Below are 9761 nucleotides of genomic sequence, written 5' to 3'. Positions count from 1 at the left end.
CTTCTTCTTCTTCTTCTTCTTCTTCTTCTTCTTCTTCTTCTTCTTCTACTTCCTCCTCCTCCTCCTCTTCCTCCTCCTCCTCCACCTTCTCCTCTTCTTCTTTACTAAGATGCTGTCCTGTTTTGTAGTGAAAATATTAGCATATGGGATCACTTACCAGGTTACTCAACTTTTAAGTGAATTACTTAAGTAGTTCTTCTCCATACCATACATATCATTGTTAGTAATTACAGAGCTGAAAGGGCTCTAACTCTCTATTGTTAAATATGAGGAAACTGGGACCCTGAAGAATTGACTTTTCCATTCACAAACATATACATCTTAGCTGAGGCTAAATTTAAATCCAGGTCTCTCTGATTCAAAGTCTAGTGGTCTATCCACTATACTATATTGCTAGATGGGAAGAGAGTTGCCTGAGAAAGTCAAGTCTATGATTGGGCACTGGAAGCCTGAGGGCATTAGAAAGATACTAGTCTCTTGGGGTAGGGAAATGAAGGTGAGGGAGGGTTCCTAGGACAAACTTCATGTATTTCACATGGTTACCAATGACTTTCCCTGCTGTCTCATTACTTCATCTATTTTGTGTCTCTCCTTTAGGGTAAAGATAATTCCCAGTCTGAATTCAACTTGGATAATCCAATAATGACTGCAACAGACTCTAAGATATGGCTTGCTGCTCATTCTGAAACATCTTGAGGTCCAAGGTAAAGCACAAGAATTGACATGCTTGCAGACCGGGCTTGCTTTCCCAGTCCTGAGTCTTGCACAGAAACTGGCCCCAAATTTCTACCTTTTGTATTTGTATGACTCCCCCAAGCCAATTTGAAAAACAGAACACTTGGGCAAAACATGGTAGTTATTTAAGTATGTAAAGGTCTGTCTTTGGGAATTCAATTCACTTTAACAAGTACGTAGAAAGCCCCACTGTGCAACCTCAGCTCTATGCTCAGGATACAAAGACTCAAATGAAATATTCCCTCTCCTCAAATGGCTTACATTCTGCCAGCTCTGGTTCTGCTGGATGCAAAGAAGTAGAACTAGGAACCATGGATAGAAGTTGAAACTGACAAATGGAGGCTTCATGTAAGGAAAGACTTGCCAACTATTAAAATTCTCCCAAAATCCATTCAGCTGCCCTGGAAGTAGTGAGTTCTTGCTTACTGAAGGCTCTCAAGCAAAGGTTGACTTTGTTCATTCCATTAGAAACAGGAATTCCACTCAAGTATAGATGGACATAAGTAAGAATGGGTCATATCCAATGCTGAGATTCTATGCCTCAACAATTTAGCATACTGAGACAGGAACTGGGATACATACCTGGTGAAAGGTTTAAATCAAGATGATAATGTAATCACCAGAGCTATCATATTCAAATGAAGGCATCTACTTTCTTTGACAATATTAATTGGAATCATTATAAAGAATGTAAGCTTTGCAAATCACTTGATATATATTATTTCATTTGATACCCTGTGAGGGAGGTGTTGTTATTATTTCCATCTTATAAACCATAGGATAATCAATTTAGAGGTATAGGGAACCTTAGAAGACAGATATTTTATGATCCCCATTTTTCAGATGAGGAAAATGAGGCTCAGATAAGTTTAATGCCTTGCCTGAATTTATACAAATGGTGTCTTAAGAGGAATGAAAACACAGTTCTTCCCGACTCCTATCCACTGAGCCACAGAATATTGTCACATTGTTGTTGCAAAAGTCTTCATTTCCTGGACTGTGTAGAAGGAGGACAATGAGCCCATATGAGAATCATCTTAGGTCATATCATCAGGCAGATACTCCACACAGGCTTTGGTGGGCAGTCCCAGAAGACCAGGAAGGTGGTTATTTATAATTTTTGTCCCTGCAGCAAAAATTCATGAGGAAATTGATTGTGTGATTGGACATAATTGAGTTGCTTCCATGAAGGACAGACAAGATATCCCCTATATGGATGCTGTTGTGCATGAAGTGCAAAGATTCATTGACTTCTCACCTCTCAACCTGCCCCATACAGTGATCCAGAACACCCAGTTCCATTAATATGTCCTCTCCAAGGTCAGCAATCATGAAGCCATGGAATGTAGTGTTAGAAGAGATCTCAAATATCATCTGGTCCAATGATCACATTCTAGACATGAAAAAATCAAGTCACATTGTCATGATCTCACATGAAGTTCTCCTTAAGGCAGTCTTTTGTTGCATTAGGCTACTTGGATGTGGTGCTGAATGAATAATGAGAGGAAAGTATATATTTATCTTCATTCTTCCTGCCTCTGATTCACCACAGCAACACTCTAGAAATAAAATGTACAGGGAAAATAAAGTGAGATTACTCAAGTTTTTATTTCATTTCCTTTTACTAGACAGTGAAGTAGATTGTGTAAATCCTATTATCTGTCCTACTGTGCACATGGATACAGAGTCTCAGGTCAAATAATTTGCCCAAGGTCATTTCAAATGTTGGACCTGAAACTAGAACCTAGCTCTTTAGATTCTAAGATACTACTTTCCAGGGGGCACTAAATAAGCACTGATTAAATTAAATTGAATTTGCTTGAAGTTTCCTAGCAATGGTTGAGCAAAACTATTCTCCTGCAAAGAAAGAAGAAGAGAACATTCCAACTAATTTCATATTTAAATACCCCCATTGAGTGCATTGTTCAGTTCAAATCATCAAGGCTTCAGTGAAAACCTACTATGTGAGAATTTCTGGGCCAAATGCTGTTGACACAAATTAAGAACAGAAGGATATTTGAGCATTGAGGACTTTGGCTTCTCCCAGAGGAAGAAAAGTCGACTCAAAGTATTATTTCTTTCCTTCATACCCAAGCTGACTTGATTGGCAGAATGACTTCATGCTGAATCAACTGCCTTAGGAGGAAACCTGGTCTGCTCTTAGAGACTTTAAGCATTGCTAGGATACTGACAGTTCACATCAGGGCCTTAGTCAAAATTTCCTGTAGGAGTGGGTACCAAGCCAATTCTTGAAGAAAGCTAGGGGTTCTAAAAGGCTGAAATAAGTGAAGAGTACCCTCAAGGCATGGGACATGGTCATTATAAAAGCATGAAGACGACATGAGAAAAGATGAGAATGAAATGTTAGCTCTTTAAAAAATGTGGAGAATATTTTAAAACTCTACAAAAATGTTCCTAAACATTGACATCTTGTCTGTATCTTACAGTTTTAGACCACATTGATTGGGCTGCTAAGAGGTTAAGTGACTTGTTCAGGCTCACATAGACAGGAAATAAATCCTGGTCTCTCATGACTCCAAGGCCAACTGTGCCCACTACACTATGCCACCTCCTGTAGTTCTTCTCCCACCTGCCTGACTCCTCCTCAGTTTCCTTTGCTGCACATTCATCAAGGTCATCCCTGTCAACCCTGGGTGTCCCCCAAAATTCTGTTCCGAGCCCTTTTCTATTATCTCTCTATACTAAGGGTTTTAACCTGAGGTCCAAGGACAAATGAAAGTTTATAGATAGATTTCAGGGTATCTGTGGACTTGTTCATGGGAAATTTCATAATATCAATAGCCTATTGGACACATTTCAACTTCAATATCCCATAGACATCCTGAACGCAACATGTCCAACACAGTAATATCTCTCTCCTCAAACCTTCCCTTCTTCAGAACTTCCCTATCAATGTTGAGGGCACCACCACCTTTCTAGTTACCCAGATTTGCAGTCTCAGTATCGTCCTCAACTCCTCTCTCCTACTTATCCCCAATAGCCAATCTCTTGCTGAGTGATATTGTTTCTACCTTAATATCTCTTATATCATATAGAGAGAGAGAGAGCGAAAGAGAGAGAGATATAGAGAGAGAGGGCGAGTTAGAGAGAGAGAGAGTGAGAGAGAGAGTCTCTTCTACACTGACACAGTCAACACTCTGGTTCAGGTCTTCATCAGCTCATTTCTGATTGGTCTCCCTCCCTTATGTTTCTCCCCCACTTCAATCCATGTTGACAAACTGAACTGCCAAATAGATTTCCTAAATCATCAATCTGATCATGTCTATAAGAAACTCTAGTGATTTCCTATTACTCCCAGGATAAAATATAAAATGCTCTGTTAGCCTTTTTTTTCTTCTCCACTTAAAGTGTTTTATTTTTCCCCCAAATATATAAAGATAGTTTTAAACATTCACTTTTATAAGATTTTGAGTTCCAGTGTTTATCTTCTTCCCTCCCCTTTCCAAGACAGTAAGTAATTTGATATAGTCTATACATGTACAACCATATTAAACATTTTCCCACATTAGTCATATTGTGAAAAAAGAATTAGAACAAAAGGAAAAAAAACATGAGGAAAAAAGAGAAAATAGTATGCTTCAATCTGCATTCAGATTCCATAGTTCTTTCTCTGGGTATAGCATAGCACTTTCCATAATGAGACTTTTTGGAATTGTCTTAGATGATTGTATTGCTGAGAAGAGCTAAATATATCAAAGATGATCATGACACAATGTTGTCGTTACTGTATACAATAGTCTCCTGGTTCTGTTCATTTCATTCAGCATCAGTTCATGTAAATCTTTCCAGATTTTTCTGAACTCTTCCTGCTCATCATTTCTTATGGCACAATAGTATTCCATTACATGCATATACCACAACTTGTTCATCTATTCTCAAATTGATGGGCCTCCCCTCAATTTCCACATTCCAAAGAATTTTAAAAGTAGTTTTGCAGCCTTATGTTCAAGTTCTCTTAATTCTTTATGATATAATTTATCTGTGCCAAGAGGCTTGAAATCATTTATATTAGCTTGGTTCATTTTTAAATCTCTACCTATCTTGAGATTCAACTTCCTCTATTTTTTTTCTTTTTGGAGGGGTAAGGTAGGGCAATTGGGGTTAAGTGACTGGCCCAAAGTCACATGGCTAGTTTTCTGTTAAGTGTCTGAGGCTAGATTTGAACTCAGGTCCTCCTGACTCCAGGACCGGTACTTTATTCACTGTGCCACCTTGCCCCCCCCTCAACTTCCTTTTAATAACATATATTATTAAACTTGCATTTTAAAGTTTATTCCTCTCTGCAAAAAGAGAGAAACAAAATAGGAGCAAAGTATTTTTTTTTCTCTGTCATCAATGAACATTTTCCATCCCGAGCATGTTCAGATCTGTTAAAATGCATTTCTGACACCAAATTTGCATTTAAACTTGTTGGACTTGAGAATATGATATAAACTAAATACACAAAAGTCAAGGTGGGCATAACAGAAGATGAAAAGTTCTTCCTGTATTTTTTGTTATCCTCCTTTTATTTAGTATTTTATTTTTCCCAGTTACATGTAAAAACAATTTTTAACATTCATTTTTTTTAAACTTTGAGTTCCAAAGGGCAGGTAGGTGGAACAGTGAATAGAGTGCCAGCCCTGAAGTCAGGAAGACCTGAGTTTAAATCCAGCCTCAGACATTTAACATACTTACTAGCTGGGCAAGTCATTTAACCGCAATTGCCTCACTTTCCCCCCTCAAAAAAAATTTTTTTAAACTTTGAGTTCCAAATTCTCTCCCTTCCTCCCTTCCCACCCACCCTCCATTGAGAAGCTAAGTAATTTCACATGGATTATACATGTGTATCCATGGAAAACATTTCCATAATAGTCATGTTGTGAAAGAAAACATAGAAAAAAAAACTCAAGAAAAATAAAGCAAAAAAAGTATGCTTCAATCTGTATTCAGACACCAATAGTTCTTTCTCTGGGGAGGGATAGCATTTTTCATTATAAGTCCTTTAAAGTTGCCTTGGATCATTGTATTGCCAATAATAACAAAGTTATTCAGAACTGATCATCTTATTTGTTGTTGATTGTTGATACTTTATAAATAGTACAATTCACTTTGTATCAGCCCATGCAACACTCTCCAGGTTTTTCTGAGAGCATCCTGCTCATCATTTCTTATAGTACAATAGTAGTCCAACATCATCACAATGCCACAGCCTGTTCAGTCATTCCAATTAATGAACATCATCTCAGTTTCTAATTCTTTACCCCAAAAATAACTGCTATAAATATTTTTATGCATATATGTCCTTTTCCTTTCTGTTTTTTATCACTTTGGGGATACACACCTAGTGATAGTATTACTAGGTCAAAAGGTATGCATGATTTTATAGCCCTTTGGGTGTAGTTCCTTCTTACTCTGTAGAATGGTTGAATCAGTTCACAATTCCTCCAAAAGTGCAATAATATTTCATTTTTCCCACACCTCTCCAAAATTTATCACTTACCTTTTGTGTCCTACTAGACAATCTAATAGGTATGAGGTCATACCTCGGAATTGTTTTAATTTACATTTCTCCAATCAGTAGTGAATTAGAATATTTTTTTCATATGGTTATAGATAGCTTTGATTACTTCACCTGAATCAATTACTTTGATTGTATCATTTGATCATTTATCAATTGGGGAATGACTCTTATTTTTATGAATTTGAATCAGTTCTCTATATGTTTGAAAAATGAATCTTTTATCAGAGCAACTTGCTCCAAATTTTTTTCACAGTTAATATTAACTGCTAACTGTATTTCCTTCCATTGTATTCCTCCGATCCCATGTATTCTATTCTCTCTCTCCTTTCACTCTGTTCCTCCTCAAGTGTTTTGTTTTTGACTGCCCTCTTCTCCAATCTGCCCTCCCTTCTATCACTTCCCCTCCTCTTATTCCCTTCCCCTCCTACTTTCCTATAGAGTAAGATAGATTTCTATACTCAATTAAGTGTGCATATTATTCCCACTTAGAGTCAAATCTGAGGACAGCGAGTTTCACTCACTCCCCCTCACCTCCCCCCTCTTCCCCTCCACTGCAAAAGCCTTTTCTTGCCTCTTTTATGTGAGATAATCGACCCGCATTCTACCTCTCCATTTCTCTTTCTCTTAACACATTGCCCCTTAATTTTATCTTGTAGATATCATTGCATTATATTCAAACTTACACCTGTGCCCTCTCTATAAGCCCCTTCTAACTATCCTAATAATGAGAAAAGTCTTACGAATTACAAGCATCACCTTCCCATGTAAGAATACAAACAGTTTAAATATATTCTGTCCCTTAAGATTTCCCTTTCCTATTTCACTTTTCATGCCTGTCCTGAGTCTTGTGTTTGAAAGTCCAATTTTCTATTCAGTTCTGGTTTTTTTTTATCAAGATTGCTTGAAAGTCCTCTATGTCACTGAATGTCCATTTATTTCCCTGAAGAATTATATTCAGTTTTGCTGGGTAGGTGATTATTGGTTGTAACTCTAGCTTATTTGTCCTCTAGAATATCATATTCCAAACCCTCTGATTCTTTTAATGTAGAAGTTGCTAAATTTTCTGTTATCCTGACTGGTTCCATGATATTTGAACTATTTCTTTCTGGATACTTTCAATGTTTTCTCCCTTACCTTGTAACTCTTGAATTTGGTTGTACTATTCTTCACAGTTTTCATTTGAGGATCTCTTTCAGGATATGATCAGTGGATTCTTTCTATTTCTATTTTACCTGCTTGGCAGAGAATATCAGGGCAATTTTCCTTGATGATTTCTTGAAATATGATGTCTAGACTCTTTTTTGATTATGGCTTTGAGGTAGTTCAATAATTTTTAAATTCTCTGTCCTAGATCTAATTTACAGGTCAATTGTTTTTCCAATGAGATTTCACAGAGTCTTTTTTTTCATTCTGTTGGTTTTGTTCTATCTTTTCTTGATTTCTCATAAAGTCATTAGCTTCCATTTACTCCATTCTAATTTTTAAGGAATTATTTTTTTCAGTAACTTTTTGGACCTCCTTTTCCATTTGGCCAATTCTGGTTTTTAAGGCATTCTCCTCATTGGCACTTGGGACCATTTTTACCATTTGTTCTAATCTGTTTTTAAGGTGTTATTTTCTTCAGTGTTTTTTGTGTCTCCTTTACCAAGCTGTTGACTTGTTTTTCATGATTTTCTTACATCACTCTCATTTCTCTTCCCAATTTTTCATCTACCTCTCTTACTTGATTTTCAAAATCCTTTTAGAACTCTTCCATAGTTGGAGACCAATTCATACTTTTCTTGGAAGCTTTGGATGTAGGAGTGTTGACTTTGCTATCTTCTTCTGAGTGTGTGTTTTGAACTTCATTGTCACCATAATAACTTTTAATAGCCAGATTTTTTTCCATTGTATACTCATTTTCCCAGCTTATTAGTTGACTTTTTAGTCTTTGTTAAAGTAGGACTTTGCTTCCATGGTAGAAGGCACACTGTCCCAAGTTTCAGGGGGTTTTCAGAGATACTTCTGAGGAACTGAAAGTTTTCAGTTCTTCCAAGGTGATATGATCTAAGGAGAGGTGTTTAATATTCTCCTAGCTGTGCTCTGGAAACAAGAATGCTTTTCTGCCCTGGGACTGTGAGTAGGGAACCCCCTTACACTATGGCCACAAGCTCTGCTATGCTGGTGCTCCTTTTCATCTTAGGGACCATGACCCCCATCTGAGTATGAGCAAAGTGACAGAGTCCTGCTTCAGTGCTAGCAAAAAGACCCCTGTAATCTTCTGACCAGTTGTTCAACCCCCTTACTTGTCTGTGGACTGAGAGCTCCAGAAGCAGCAGCGCTGCTGCTGCTGCTGCTGATTCAGCCACTCCCAAGGCCTGCTCCTGGTTTGCTGGGGTGAGGGCTGTGTGGGCTCAGCTTGGGCTGGACTGGATGCCTCTTTCACCCTGGTATAACAGACCTTTCCTGCCAAGCTCCCAAGTTGTTGATTTGTTTCATTCCATCTTTTCATGTGTTCTACTGCTCTTGAATTTCTACAGAGTCATTTATAAAGGTGTTTGGAGGGGTTTGGTGGAGTCCCTGCCTTGACTCTGCCATCTTGGCTCCACCTCCTATGTTTGACTTTTAAGGTTCATGACTACCTTAACCCTGCCTACATTTCCAGTCTTCTCACTTTTAACTCCCCTCTGTACACTTAGTTGGTCAGTAAATAAACATTTCTTAAGCAACTGCTATATGCCAGGCACTGTACTAAGTGTTGATGATACAAAAGGAGATAAAAGACAGTCCCTGCCTTCCCTGGAAAAGCTTTCAGAGAGACAGAGACAAAGACAGAGACAGAGAGAGACTTAGAGGCAGAGAGAGACAGAGAAAGTGTGCCATCTTTGTGGAGCAACCAGGAGTCCACTGTCATCAAATCAAAGAGTATATGGTAGGAAGTAAGGTGTAAGAAGACTGGAAAGGCAGGAGAGGCTAGGTTATGATGGACTTTGATCACCAGAGTATTCTGTATTTGATCCTAGAGACCATAGAAAGTCACTGAAGTTTATTGAGTGGGGGGTGGGGGGTGTTGTGAGAGAGAGGGGGGAAGGGAAGGAGGGGCAGAGAGAGAGAGAGAGAGAGAGAGAGAGAGAGAGTGCATGTGTGTGTGTGTGTGTGTGTGTGACTTCATCACACCAGTATTATAGAAAAATCACTTTAGTGGTTCAGTGGAGGATAAATTGGAGTGGGGAGAGAATTTAAGCAAGCGTAACTCAACAGTCACCTGGATAAAATTTTCCAGGTGTGAAGTGCTGATGGCCTACTTTAGAAAGGTGGCAGTGTCAGAGAAGAGAAGTAGATGTACAAAGGTAAGGTAGAGTAAATGGAGCATTCCAGAAGAACACTTCTACATTCCCCCCCAAACAACTTTAAAATAATGCACCAAACTGAATTCTGGAGTGGCTAAGTCAATAATAAGTAGAGGTGAGCCTTTTTCCAGCGCAAGACAACTTGAAAGGTCAGAAGCAGAAGTCTGTGAATA

General features: G+C 38.3%; 1 pseudogene; it reads left to right on the top strand.

Annotated features, from left to right (window-relative positions):
• Positions 1–2040, top strand: part of LOC138148535 (cytochrome P450 2C23-like) — a 54982-nt pseudogene extending 52942 nt beyond the window's left edge.
• Positions 2041–9761: the final 7721 nt, after the last annotated feature.

Source organism: Petaurus breviceps, unplaced genomic scaffold, assembly GCF_028583685.1.
Source record: "Petaurus breviceps papuanus isolate PSGF00001 unplaced genomic scaffold, PetGlider_PUasm1.0 90825, whole genome shotgun sequence".
NCBI lineage: Eukaryota > Metazoa > Chordata > Mammalia > Diprotodontia > Petauridae > Petaurus > Petaurus breviceps.
This window is presented reverse-complemented; position numbering and strand designations above follow the sequence as displayed.